Here is a 16,396-nt window from a genome sequence, read left to right as displayed (position 1 = left end):
TGAAACCCCAGACACATCTGGCAGGATCCTGATGCACTGTGAAAACCCCATACACACCTGGCAGGACCCTGATACAATGTGAAAACCCCATATGCACCTGGCAGGATCCTGATCCACTGTGAAACCCCCATACACACCTGGCAGGATCTTGATACACTGTGAAACCCCATACACACCTGGCAGGATCCTGATACACTGTGAAAACCCCATAAACACCTGGCAGGATCTGATACACTGTGAATCCCCGTAGACACCTGGCTGGTCCCTGATAGACTGCGAAAACCCCATACACACCTGGCAGGTCCCTGATACACTGTGAAACCCCAGACACACCTGGCAGGATCCTGATACACTGTGAAAAACCCCATGCACACCTGGCAGGAACCTGATACACTGTGAATCCGCGTACACACCTGGCATGATCCTGATACACTGTGAAAACCCCATACACACCTGGAAGGACCCTGATACACAGTGAAACCGCATACACACCAGGCAGGATCCCGATACACTGTGAAAACACCATACACACCTGGCAGGACACTGATACACTGTGAAAACCCCATACACACCTGGCAGGATCCTTATACACCTTGAAAAACCCATACACACCTGGCACGACCCTGATACACTGTGAAACCCCATAAACACCTGGCAGGAGCCTGATATACTGTGAACACCCCATACACCCCTGGCAGGACTCTGATACACTGTGAATCCCCGTACACACCTGGCAGGTTCCTGATACACTGTGAAAACCCCATACACACCTGGCAGGTCCCTGATACACTGTGAAACCCCATACACACCTGGCAGGATACTGATACACTGTGAAAACCCCATGCACTCCTGGCAGGACCCTGATACACTGGAAATCCCCGTACACAACTGGCATGATCCTGATACACTGTGAAAAGCCCATACACACCTGTAAGGATCCTGATACAATGTGAAAACCCCATACACACCTGGCAGGATCCTGATACACTTGTGGAAACCCCATACACACCTGGCAGGATCCTGATACACTGGGAAAACCCCATAAACACCTGGCGGGACCTTGATACACTGTGTAAAGCCCACACACACAGCAGGATCCTGATACACTCTGAAAACCCAATTCACACCTGGCAGGATCCTGATAAACTGTGAAAACCCCATACAATACTGGCAGGACTCTGATACACTGTGAAAACCCCATGCACACCTGGCAGGATCCTGATACACTGTGAAAACCCCATGCACACCTGGCAGGACACTGATACACTGTGAAAACCCCATTCACACCTGGCAGGATCCTGTTACAGTGTGAAAAACCCATACACACCTGGCAGGATCCTGATACACTGTCAAAACCCCATACACACCTGGCAGGATCCTGATACACTGTGAAAACCCCATACGCTCCTGGCAGGAACCTGATACACTGCGAAAACCCCATACACACCTGGCAGGACAATGATACACTGTGAAACCCCATACACACCTGGCAGTATCCTGATCCACTGTGAAACCCCATACACACCTGGCAGGATCCTGATACACTGTGAAACCCCATACACACCTGGCATTTTCCTGATCCACTGTGAAACCCCATACACACCTGGCAGGATACTGATACACTGTGACACCCCATACACAACTGGTAGGATCCTGATACACTGTGAAACCCCAGACACATCTGGCAGGATCCTGATGCACTGTGAAAACCCCAAACACACCTGGCAGGACCCTGATACACTGTGAAAACCCCATATGCACCTGGCAGGGTCCTGATCCACTGTGAAACCCCCATACACACCTGGCAGGATCTTGATACACTGTGAAACCCCAAACACACCTGGCAGGACACTGATACACTGTGAAAACCCCATACACACCTGGCAGGACTCTGATACACTGTGAATCCCCGGACACACCTGGCAGGTTCCTGATACACTGTGAAAACGCCATACACACCTGGCAGGTCCCTGATACACTGTGAAACCCCATACACACCTGGCAGGATACTGATACACTGTGAAAACCCCATGCACTCCTGGCAGGACCCTGATACATTGGAAATCCCCGTACACAACTGGCATGATCCTGATACACTGTGTAAACCCCATACACTCCTGGCAGGAACCTGATACACTGTTGAAACCCCGTACATAGCTGGCAGGACACTGATACACTGTGAAAACCCCATACACTCCTGGCAGGATCCTGTTAGACTGTGAAACCCCATACACTCCTGGCAGTATCCTGATCCACTGTGAAACCCCATACACACCTGGCAGATCCTGATACGCTGTGAAAACCCCATACACAACTGGCAGGATCCTGATCCACTGTGAAACCCCCACCACACATCTGGCAGGATCCTGATACACTGTGAAACCCCATACACACCTGGCAGGATCCTGATACACTGTGAAACCCCAGACACATCTGGCAGGATCCTGATGCACTGTGAAAACCCCATACACACCTGGCAGGACCCTGATACAATGTGAAAACCCCATATGCACCTGGCAGGATCCTGATCCACTGTGAAACCCCCATACACAACTGGCAGGATCTTGATACACTGTGAAACCCCATACACACCTGGCAGGATCCTGATACACTGTGAAAACCCCATAAACACCTGGCAGGATCTGATACACTGTGAATCCCCGTAGACACCTGGCTGGTCCCTGATAGACTGTGAAAACCCCATACACACCTGGCAGGTCCCTGATACACTGTGAAAACCCAGACACACCTGGCAGGATCCTGATACACTGTGAAAAACCCCATGCACACCTGGCAGGACCCTGATACACTGTGAATCCGCGTACACACCTGGCATGATTCTGATACACTGTGAAAACCCCATACACACCTGGAAGGACCCTGATACACAGTGAAACCGCATACACACCAGGCAGGATCCCGATACACTGTGAAAACACCATACACACCTGGCAGGACACTGATACACTGTGAAAACCCCATACACACCTGGCAGGATCCTGATACACTTTGAAAAACCCATACACACCTGGCACGACCCTGATACACTGTGAAACCCCATACACACCTGGCAGGATCCCGATACACTGTGAAAACACCATACACACCTGGCAGGACACTGATACACTGTTAAAACCCCATACACACCTGGCAGGATGCTGATACACTTGTGAAAACCCCATACACACCGGGCAGGAACCTGATACACTGTGAAAACCCCATACACACCTGGCAGGATCCTGATACACTGGGAAAACCCCATAAACAACTGGCGGGACCCTGATACACTGTGAAAACCCCATAAACAGCTCGCAGGATCCTGATACACTGGGAAAACCCCAAACACGCCTGGCAGGATCCTGATACACTCTAAAAACCCAATTCACACCTGGCAGGATTCTGATACACTGTGAAAACCCCATACAATACTGGCAGGACACTGATACACTGTGAAAACCCCAGACACACCTGGCAGGATCCTGATACACTGTGAAAACCCCATGCACACCTGGCAGGACCCTGATATACTGCGAAAACCCCATTCACACCTGGAAGGATCCTGTTGCAGTGTGAAAAACCCATACACACCTGGCAGGACCCTGATACACTGTGAAATCCCCATACACACCTGGCAGGATCCTGATGCACCGTGAAACCCTCATACACAACTGGCAGGATCCTGATACACTGTGAAAATCCCATACACACCTGGCAGGACACTGATACGCTGTGAAAACCGCATACACATCTGGCAGGATCCTGTTACACTGTGGAACCCCACACACACCTGGCAGGACCCTGATACACTGTGAAAACCCCGTACACACCTGTATGTTTCCTGATACACTGTGAAACCCCATACACACCTGGCAGGATCCTGATACACTGTGAAACCCCCATGCACTCCAGTCAGGAACCTGACCACTGTGAAACGCCATACACACCTGGCAGGATCCTGATACACTGTGAAAACCACATGCACTCCTGGCAGGATCATGATCCACTGTGAAACCCCATACACACCTGGCAGGATCCTGATACACTGTGAAACCCCATACACACCTGGCAGGATCCTGATGCACTGTGAAATCACCATACACACCTGGCAGGGCCCGGATACACTGTGAATACCTCATACACACCTGGCAGGATCATGTTACACTGTTATAACCCCATACACACCAGGCAGGATCCTGATACACTGTGAAAACCACATGCACTCCTGGCAGGATCATGGTCCACTGTGAAACCCCATACACACCTGGCAGGAACCCGATACACTGTGAAAACCCCATACACACCTGTCAGGTTCCTGATACACTGTGAAAACCCCATACACAACTGGCAGGATACTGATCCACTGTGAATCCCCCATGTACACCTGGCAGGACCCTGATACACTGTGAAAACCCCATATGCACCTGGCAGGATCCTGATCCACTGTGAAACCCCATACACACCTGGCAGGATCCTGATACAGTGTGAAAACCCCATACACACCTGGCAGGACTCTGATACACTGTGAATCCCCGTACACACCTGGCAGGTTCCTGATACACTGTGAAAACCCCATACACACCTGGCAGGTTCCTGATACACTGTGAAACCCCATACACACCTGGCTGGATCCTGATACATTGTGAAAAAACCCATGCACACCTGGCAGGACCCTAACACACTGTGAATCCCCGTACACACCTGGCATGATCCTGATACACTGTGAAAACCCCATACACACCTGGAAGGACCCTGATACACAGTGAAATCGCATACACACCAGGCAGGATCCTGATACACTGTGAAAACACCATACACACCTGGCAGGACACTGATACACTGTGAAAACCCCATACACACCTGGCAGGATACTGATACACTTTGAAAAACCCATACACACCTGGCAGGACTATGATACACTTTGAAACCGCATACACACCTGGCAGGATCCCGATACACTGTGAAAACACCATACACACCTGGCAGGACACTGATACACTGTGAAAACCCCATACACACCTGGCAGGATCCTGATACACTTGTGAAAACCCCATACACACCTGGCAGGAACCTGATACACTGTGAAAACCCCATACACACCTGGCAGGATCCTGATACACTGGGAAAACCCCATACCCTCCTGGCAGGATCCTGATAAACTCTAAAAACCCAATTCACACCTGGCAGGATCCTGATACACTCTGAAAACCCCATACAATACTGGCAGGACCCTGATAAACTGTGAAAACCCCATACACACCTGGCAGGATCCTGATACAGTGTGAAACACCCATGCACAACTGGCAGGACCCTGATATACTGTGAAAACCCCATTCACACCTGGAAGGATCCTGTTGCAGTGTGAAAAACCCATACACACCTGGCAGGACCCTGATACACTGTGAAATCCCCATACACACCTGGCAGGATCCTGATGCACCGTGAAACCCTCATACACAACTGGCAGGATCCTGATACACTGTGAAAACCCCATACACACCTGGCAGGACACTGATACGCTGTGAAAACCCCATACACACCTGGCAGGATCCTGTTACACTGTGGAACCCCACACACAACTGGCAGGACCCTGATACACTGTGAAAACCCCGTACACACCTGTCTGTTTCCTGATACACTGTGAAACCCCACACACACCTGGCAGGATCCTGATACACTGTGAAAACACCATGCACTCCAGGCAGGATCCTGACCACTGTGAAACGCCATACACACCTGGCAGGATCCTGATACACTGTGAAAACCACATGCACTCCTGGCAGGATCATGATCCACTGTGAAACCCCAGACACACCTGGCAGAACCCTGATACACTGTGAAACCCCATACACACCTGGCAGGATCCTGATGCACTGTGAAATCACCATGCACACCTGGCAGGGCCCGGATACTCTGTGAAAACCCCATACACACCTGGCAGGATCCTGTTACACTGTTATAACCCCATGCACACCAGGCAGGATCCTGATACACTTTGAAAACCACATGCACTCCTGGCAGGATCATGATCCACTGTGAAACCCCATACACACCTTCAGGAAACCGATACACTGTAAAAACCCCATACACACCTGTCAGGATCCTGATACACTGTGAAAACCCCAAACACAACTGGCAGGATCCTGAACCACTGTGAAACCCCCATGCACACCTGGCAGGATCCTGATACACTGTGAAACCCCATACACACCTGGCAGGATCCTGATACACTGGGAAAACCCCATACACACCTGGCGGGTCCCTGATACACTGTGTAAAGCCTATACACACCTGGCAGGATCCTGATAGACTCTAAAAACCCAATTCACACCTGGCAGGATCCTGAGACACTGTGAAAACCCCAAACAATACTGGCAGGACCCTGATACACTGTGAAAACCCCATACACACCTGGCAGGATCCTGTTACAGTGTGAAAAGCCCATACACACCTGGCAGGACACTGATACACTGCGAATTCCCCATACACACCTGGCAGGATCCTGATGCACTGAGAAACCCTCATACACTCCTGGTAGAATCCTGATACACTGTGAAAACCCCATACTCACCTGGCAGGAGCCTGATACGCTGTGAAAACCCCATACAAATCTGGCAGGATCCTGATACACTGTGGAACCCCATACACACCTGGCAGGACCCTGATACACTGTGAAAACCCCGTACACACCTGTCTGTGTCCTGATACACTGTGAAACCCCATACACACCTGGCAGGATCCTGATACACTGTGAAAACCCCATGCACTCCAGGCAGGGTCCTGATCCACAGTGAAACGCCATACACACCTGGCAGGATCCTGATACACTGTGAAAACCACATGCACTCCTGGCAGGATCATGATCCACTGTGAAATCACCATACACACCTGGCAGGGCCCTGATACATTGTGAAAACCCCATACACACCTGGCAGGATCCTGTTACACTGTTATAACGCCATACACACCTGGCAGGATCCTGATACACTGTGAAAACCACATGCACTCCTGGCAGGATCATGAGCCACTGTGAAACCCCATACACACCTGGCAGGAACCCGATACACTGTGAAAACCCCATACACACCTGTCAGGATCCTGATACACTGTGAAAAGCCCATACACAACTGGCAGGATGCTGATCCGCTGTGAAACCCCCATGCACACCTGGCAGGATCCTGATAGACTGTGAAACCCCATACACACCTGGCAGGATCCAGATACACTGTGAAAACCACATACACACCTGGCAGGATCCTGATCCACTGTGAAACCCCATACACTTCTGGCAGGATCCTGATACACTGTGAAAACCCAAACACTCCTGGAAGGATCCTGATCCACTGTGAAAACCCTTACACACCTGGCAGGATCCTGATACACTCTGAAACCCCATACACTCCTGGCCGGATTCTGATACACTGTGCAACCCCCATACACATCTGGAAGGATCCTGATGCAATGTGAAATCCCCATCCACACCTAGCAGGATTCTGATACACTGTGAAAACCCCATACAATACTGGCAGGACACTGATACACTGTGAAAACCCCAGACACACCTGGCAGGATCCTGATACACTGTGAAAACCCCATTCACACCTGGCAGGACCCTGATATACTGTGAAAACACCACTCACACCTGGAAGGATCCTGTAGCAGTGTGAAAAAACCATACACACCTGGCAGGACCCTGATACACTGTGAAATCCCCATACACACCTCGCAGGATCCTGATACACTGTGAAAACTCCATACACACCTGGCAGGACACTGATAAGCTGTGAAAACCCCATACACACCTGGCAGGATCCTGTTACACTGTGGAACCCCACACACACCTGGCAGGACCATGATGCACTGTGAAAACCCAGTACACATCTGTATGTTTCCTGATACACTGTGAAACCCCATACACACCTAGCAGGATCCTGATACACTGTGAAACCCCCATGCACTCCAGTCAGGATCCTGACCACTGTGAAACGCCATGCACACCTGGCAGGATCCTGATACACTGTGAAAACCACATGCACTCCTGACAGGATCATGATCCACTGTGAAACCCCATACACAACTGGCAGGACCCTGATACACTGTGAAACCCCATACACACCTGGCAGGATCCTGATGCACTGTGAAATCACCATACACACCTGGCAGGGCCCGGAAAAACTGTGAAAACCCCATACACACCTGGCAGGATCATGTTACACTGTTATAACCCCATACACACCAGGCAGGATCCTGATACACTGTGAAAACCACATGCACTCCTGGCAGGATCATGATCCACTGTGAAACCCCATACACACCTGGCAGGAACCCGATACACTGTGAAAACCCCATACACACCTGTCAGGTTCCTGATACACTGTGAAAACCCCATACACAGCTGGCAGGATCCTGATCCACTGTGAAAACCCCATGTACACCTGGCAGGACCCTGATACACTGTGAAAAACCCATATGCACCTGGCAGGATCCTGATCCACTGTGAAACCCCCATACACACCTGGCAGGATCTTGATACACTGTGAAACCCCATACACAACTGGCAGGATCCTGATACAGTGTGAAAACCCCATACACAACTGGCAGGACTCTGATACACTGTGAATCCCCGTACACACCTGGCAGGTTCCTGATACACTGTGAAAACCCCAGACACACCTGGCAGGTCCCTGATACACTGTGAAACCCCATACACACCTGGCAGGATCCTGATACACTGTGAAAAAACCCATGCACACCTGGCAGGACCCTGACACACTGTGAATCCCCGTACACACCTGGCATGATCCTGATACACTGTGAAAACCCCATACACACCTGGAAGGACCCTGATACACAGTGAAACCTCATACACACCAGGCAGGATCCCGATACACTGTGAAAACACCATACACACCTGGCAGGACCCTGATACACTGTGAAGACCCCATACACACCTGGCAGGATACTGATACACTTTGAAAAACCCATACACACCTGGCAGGACCCTGATACACTGTGAAACTGCATACACACCTGGCAGGATACCGATACACTGTGAAAACACCATACACACCTGGCAGGACACTGATACACTGTGAAAACCCCATACACACCTGGTAGGATCCTGATACACTTGTGAAAACCCCATACACAGCTGGCAGGAACCTGATACACTGTGAAAACCCCATATACACCTGGCAGGATCCTGATACACTGGGAAAACCCCATACCCTCCTGGCAGGATCTGATACACTCTAAAAACCCAATTCACACCTGGCAGGATCCTGATACACTGTGAAAACCCCATACAATACTGGCAGGACCCTGATAAACTGTGAAAACCCCATACAAACCTGGCAGGATCCTGATACACTGTGAAACCCCCATGCACACCTGGCAGGACCCTGATATACTGTGAAAACCCCATTCACACCTGGAAGGATCCTGTTGCAGTGTGAAAAACCCATACACACCTGGCAGGACCCTGATACACTGTGAAATCCCCATACACACCTGGCAGGATCCTGATGCACCGTGAAACCCTCATACACAACTGGCAGGATCCTGATACACTGTGAAAACCCCATACACACCTGGCAGGACACGATACGCTGTGAAAACCCCATACACACCTGGCAGGATCCTGTTACACTGTGGAACCCCACACACACCTGGCAGGACCCTGATACACTGTGAAAACCCCGTACACACCTGTCTGTTTCCTGATACACTGTGAAACCCCAAACACACCTGGCAGGATCCTGATACACTGTGAAAACCCCATGCACTCCAGGCAGGATCCTGACCACTGTGAAACGCCATACACACCTGGCAGGATCCTGATACACTGTGAAAACCACATGCACTCCTGGCAGGATCATGATCCACTGTGAAACCCCAGACACACCTGGCAGAACCCTGATACACTGTGAAACCCCATACACACCTGGCAGGATCCTGATGCACTGTGAAATCACCATGCACACCTGGCAGGGCCCGGATACTCTGTGAAAACCCCATACACACCTGGCAGGATCCTGTTACACTGTTATAACCCCATACACACCAGGCAGGATCCTGATACACTTTGAAAACCACATGCACTCCTGGCAGGATCATGATCCACTGTGAAACCCCATACACACCTTCAGGAACCCGATACACTGTAAAAACCCCATACACACCTGTCAGGATCCTGATACACTGTGAAAACCCCAAACACAACTGGCAGGATCCTGAACCACTGTGAAACCCCCATGCACACCTGGCAGGATCCTGATGCACTGTGAAAACCCCATGCACTCCAGGCAGGGTCCTGATCCACAGTGAAACCCCATACACACCTGGCAGGATCCTGATGCACTGTGAAATCACCATGCACACCTGGCAGGGCCCGGATACTCTGTGAAAACCCCATACACACCTGGCAGGATCCTGTTACACTGTTATAACCCCATACACACCAGGCAGGATCCTGATACACTTTGAAAACCACATGCACTCCTGGCAGGATCATGATCCACTGTGAAACCCCATACACACCTTCAGGAACCCGATACACTGTAAAAACCCCATACACACCTGTCAGGATCCTGATACACTGTGAAAACCCCAAACACAACTGGCAGGATCCTGAACCACTGTGAAACCCCCATGCACACCTGGCAGGATCCTAATACACTGTGAAACCCCATACACACCTGGCAGGATCCTGATACACTGGGAAAACCCCATACACACCTGGCGGGACCCTGATACACTGTGTAAAGCCTATACACACCTGGCAGGATCCTGATAGACTCTAAAAACCCAATTCACACCTGGCAGGATCCTGATACACTGTTAAAACCCCAAACAATTCTGGCAGGACCCTGACACACTGTGAAAACCCCATACACACCTGGCAGGATCCTGTTACAGTGTGAAAAGCCCATACACACCTGGCAGGACACTGATACACTGCGAAATCCCCAGACACACCTGGCAGGATCCTGATGCACTGTGAAACCCTCATACACACCTGGTAGAATCCTGATACACTGTGAAAACCCCATACTCACCTGGCAGGAGCCTGATACGCTGTGAAAACCCCATACAAATCTGGCAGGATCCTGATACACTGTGGAACCCCATACACACCTGGCAGGACCCTGATACACTGTGAAAACCCCGTACACACCTGTCTGTGTCCTGATTCACTGTGAAACCCCATACACACCTGGCAGGATCCTGATGCACTGTGAAAACCCCATGCACTCCAGGCAGGGTCCTGATCCACAGTGAAACGCCATACACACCTGGCAGGATCCTGATACACTGTGAAAACCACATGCACTCCTGGCAGGATCATGATCCACTGTGAAATCACCATACAAACCTGGCAGGGCCCTGATACACTGTGAAAACCCCATACACACCTGGCAGGATCCTGTTACACTGTTATAACCCCATACACACCTGGCAGGATCCTGATACACTGTGAAAACCACATGCACTCCTGGCTGGATCATGATCCACTGTGAAACCCCATACACACCTGGCAGGAACCCGATACACTGTGAAAACCCCATACACACCTGTCAGGATCCTGATACACTGTGAAAACCCCATACACAACTGGCAGGATCCTGATCCGCTGTGAAACCCCCATGCACACCTGGCAGGATCCTGATAGACTGTGAAACCCCATACACACCTGGCAGGATCCTGATGCACTGTGAAAACCACATACACACCTGGCAGGATCCTGATCCACTGTGAAACCCCATACACTTCTGGCAGGATCCTGATACACTGTGAAAACCCAAACACTCCTGGAAGGATCCTGATCCACTGTGAAAACCCCATACACACCTGGCAGGATCCTGATACACTCTGAAACCCCATACACTCCTGGCCGTATTCTGATACACTGTGCAACCCCCATACACATCTGGAAGGATCCTGATGCAATGTGAAATCCCCATACACACCTGGCAGGATCCTGATGCACTGTGAAAACCCCATACACACCTAGCAGGATCCTGATACACTCTGAAACCCCATACACACCTGGCAGGATTCTGATACACTGTGCAACCCCCAAACACTCCTGGAAGGATGCTGATCCACTGTGAAGACCCTATACACACCTGGCAGGATCCTGATACACTCTGAAACCCCATACACGCCTGGCCGGATTCAGATACACTGTGCAACCCCCATACTCATCTGGAAGGATCCTGATGCAATGTGAAATCCCCATACACACCTGGCAGGATCCTGATACACTGTGAAAAACACATACACACCTAGCAGGATCCTGATCCACTGTGAAACCCCATACACTTCTGGCAGGATCCTGATACACTGTGAAAACCCAAACACTCCTGGAAGGATCCTGATCCACTGTGAAAACCCCATACACACCTGGCAGGATCCTGATACACTCTGAAACCCCATACACTCCTGGCCGGATTCTGATACACTGTGCAACCCCCATACACATCTGGAAGGATCCTGATGCAATGTGAAATCCCCATACACTCCTGGAAGGATCCTGATCCACTGTGAAGACCCTATACACACCTGGCAGGATCCTGATACTCTCTGAAACCCCATACACTCCTGGCAGGATGCTGATACACTGTGCAACTCCCAAACACATCTGGAAGGATCCTGATGCAATGTGAAATCCCCATACATTCCTGGCAGGATCCAGATACACTGTGAAAACCCCATACACACCTGGCAGGATTCTGATACACTCTGAAAACCCCATACACACCTGGCAGGATTCTGATACACAGTGCAACCCCCATACACATCTGGCAGGATCCTGATGCAATGTTAAAACCCCATACACACCTGGCAGGAAGCTGACAAACTGTGAAACCCCCATACACACCTGGCAGGATCCTGATAAACACTGAAAACCCCATACAAAGCTGGCAGGATCCTGATATACTGTGAAAACCCAGACACACCTGGCAGGATCCTGACACACTGTCAAAACCCCACACACACCTGGCAGGACCCTGATACACTGTGAATCCCCGTCCACACCTGGCAGGAGCCTGATACACTGTGAAAACCCAATAATCACCTGGCAGGACCCTGAGACACTATGAAACCCCATACACACCTGGCAGGATGCCGATACACTGTGAAAACACCATACACACCTGCCAGGAACCTGATACACTGTGAAACCCCCATGCACACCTGGCAGGATCCTGATGCACTGTGAAAACGCCATACACACCTGGATGGACGCTGATAAACTGTGAAAACCCCATACATACCTGGCAGGACCCTGATACACTGTGAAAACCCCATACCCTCCTGGCAGGAATCTGATACACTGTGAAAACCCCATACACACCTGGCAGGACCCTGATACACTGTGAAAACCCCGTACACACCTGTCTGTGTCCTGATTCACTGTGAAACCCCATACACACCTGGCAGGATCCTGATGCACTGTGAAAACCCCATGCACTCCAGGCAGGGTCCTGATCCACAGTGAAACGCCATACACACCTGGCAGGATCCTGATACACTGTGAAAACCACATGCACTCCTGGCAGGATCATGATCCACTGTGAAATCACCATACAAACCTGGCAGGGCCCTGATACACTGTGAAAACCCCATACACACCTGGCAGGATCCTGTTACACTGTTATAACCCCATACACACCTGGCAGGATCCTGATACACTGTGAAAACCACATGCACTCCTGGCAGGATCATGATCCACTGTGAAACCCCATACACACCTGGCAGGAACCCGATACACTGTGAAAACCCCATACACACCTGTCAGGATCCTGATACACTGTGAAAACCCCATACACATCTGGAAGGATCCTGATGCAATGTGAAATCCCCATACACACCTGGCAGGATCCTGATGCACTGTGAAAACCCCATACACACCTAGCAGGATCCTGATACACTCTGAAACCCCATACACTCCTGGCAGGATTCTGATACAATGTGCAACCCCCAAACACTCCTGGAAGGATCCTGATCCACTGTGAAAACCCCATACACACCTGGCAGGATCCTGATACACTCTGAAACCCCATACACTCCTGGCCGGATTCAGATACACTGTGCAACCCCCATACTCATCTGGAAGGATCCTGATGCAATGTGAAATCCCCATACACTGATGGCAGGATCCTGAAACACATTGAACACCCCATACACACCTCGCAGGATCCTGATACACTCTGAAACCCCATACACTCCTGGCAGGATTCTGATACACTGTGCAACCCCCAAACACATCTGGAAGGATCCTGATGCAATGTGAAATCCCCATACATTCCTGGCAGGATCCAGATACACTGTGAAAACCCCATACACACCTGGCAGGATTCTGATACACTCTGAAAACCCCATACACACCTGGCAGGATTCTGATACACAGTGCAACCCCCATACACATCTGGCAGGATCCTGATGCAATGTTAAAACCCCATACACACCTGGCAGGAAGCTGATAAACTGTGAAACCCCCATACACACCTGGCAGGATCCTGATAAACACTGAAAACCCCATACACAGCTGGCAGGATCCTGATACACTGTGAAAACCCATACACACCTGGCAGGATCCTGACACACTGTCAAAACCCCACACACACCTGGCAGGACCCTGATACACTGTGAATCCCCGTCCACACCTGGCAGGAGCCTGATACACTGTGAAAACCCAATAATCACCTGGCAGGACCCTGAGACACTGTGAAACCCCATACACACCTGGCAGGATGCCGATACACTGTGAAAACACCATACACACCTGCCAGGAACCTGATACACTGTGAAACCCCCATGCACACCTGGCAGGATCCTGATGCACTGTGAAAACGCCATACACACCTGGATGGACGCTGATAAACTGTGAAAACCCCATACATACCTGGCAGGACCCTGATACACTGTGAAAACCCCATACCCTCCTGGCAGGAATCTGATACACTGTGAAAACCCCATACACACCTGGCAGGACACTGATAAACTGTGAAACCCCGTACACACCTGGCAGTATCCTGATCCACTGTGAAACCCCATACACACCTGGCAGGATCCTGATACACTGTGAAACCCCATACACACCTGGCAGGATCCTGATACACTGTGAAACCCCATACACAACTGGCAGGAACCTGATACACTGTGAAACCCCAGACACATCTGGCAAGATCCTGATGCACTGTGAAAACCCCAAACACACCTGGCAGGATCCTGATACACTGTGAAAACCCCATATGCACCTGGCAGGATCCTGATCCACTGTGAAACCCCCATACACACCTGGCAGGATCTTGATACACTGTGAAACCCCATACACACCTGGCAGGAGCCTGATACACTGTGAAAACCCCATACACACCTGGCAGGACTTTGATACACTGTGAATCCCCGTACACACCTGGCAGGTTCCTGATACACTGTGAAAACCCCATACACACCTGGCAGGCCCCTGATACACTGTGAAACCCCATACACACCTGGCAGGATACTGATACACTGTGAAAACCCCATGCACTCCTGGCAGGACCCTGATACACTGGAAATCCCCGTACACAACTGGCATGATCCTGATACACTGTGAAAACCCCATACACACCTGTAAGGATCCTGATACAATGTGAAACCGCATACAAACCAGGCAGGATCCCGATACACTGTGAAAACACCAAACACACCTGGCAGGACTTTGATACACTTTGAAAACCCCAGACACATTTGGCAGGATCCTGATACACTGTGAAAACCCCACACACACCTGGCAGGACCCTGATACACTGTGAAACCCCATACACACCTGGCAGGATGCCGATACACTGTGAAAACACCATACACACCTTTCAGGACCCTGATCCACTGTGAAACCCCCATGCACACCTGGCAGGATCCTGATGCACTGTGAAAACGCCATGCACACCTGGATGGACGCTGATAAACTGTGAAAACCCTATACACACCTGGCAGGACCCTGATACACTGTGAAAACACCATACCCTCCTGGCAGGAACCTGATACACTGTGAAAACCCCATACACACCTGGCAGGACACTGATACACTGTGAAACCCCATACACACCTGGCAGTATCCTGATCCACTGTGAAACCCCATGCACACCTGGCAGGATCCTGATACACTGTGAAACCCCATACACACCTGGCAGTTTCCTGATCCACTGTGAAACCCCATACACACCTGGCAGGATCCTGATACACTGTGAAACCCCATACACAACTGGCAGGATCCTGATACACTGTGAAACCCCAGACACATCTGGCAGGATCCTGATGCACTGTGAAAACCCCAAACACACCTGGCAGGACCCTGATACACTGTGAAAACCCCATATGCACCTGGCAGGATCCTGATCCACTGTGA

The sequence above is a fragment of the Heterodontus francisci genome, unplaced genomic scaffold (genome assembly GCF_036365525.1).
Source record: "Heterodontus francisci isolate sHetFra1 unplaced genomic scaffold, sHetFra1.hap1 HAP1_SCAFFOLD_49_2, whole genome shotgun sequence".
NCBI classification, from domain to species: domain Eukaryota; kingdom Metazoa; phylum Chordata; class Chondrichthyes; order Heterodontiformes; family Heterodontidae; genus Heterodontus; species Heterodontus francisci.
Note: the sequence above shows the minus strand (reverse complement) of the source record.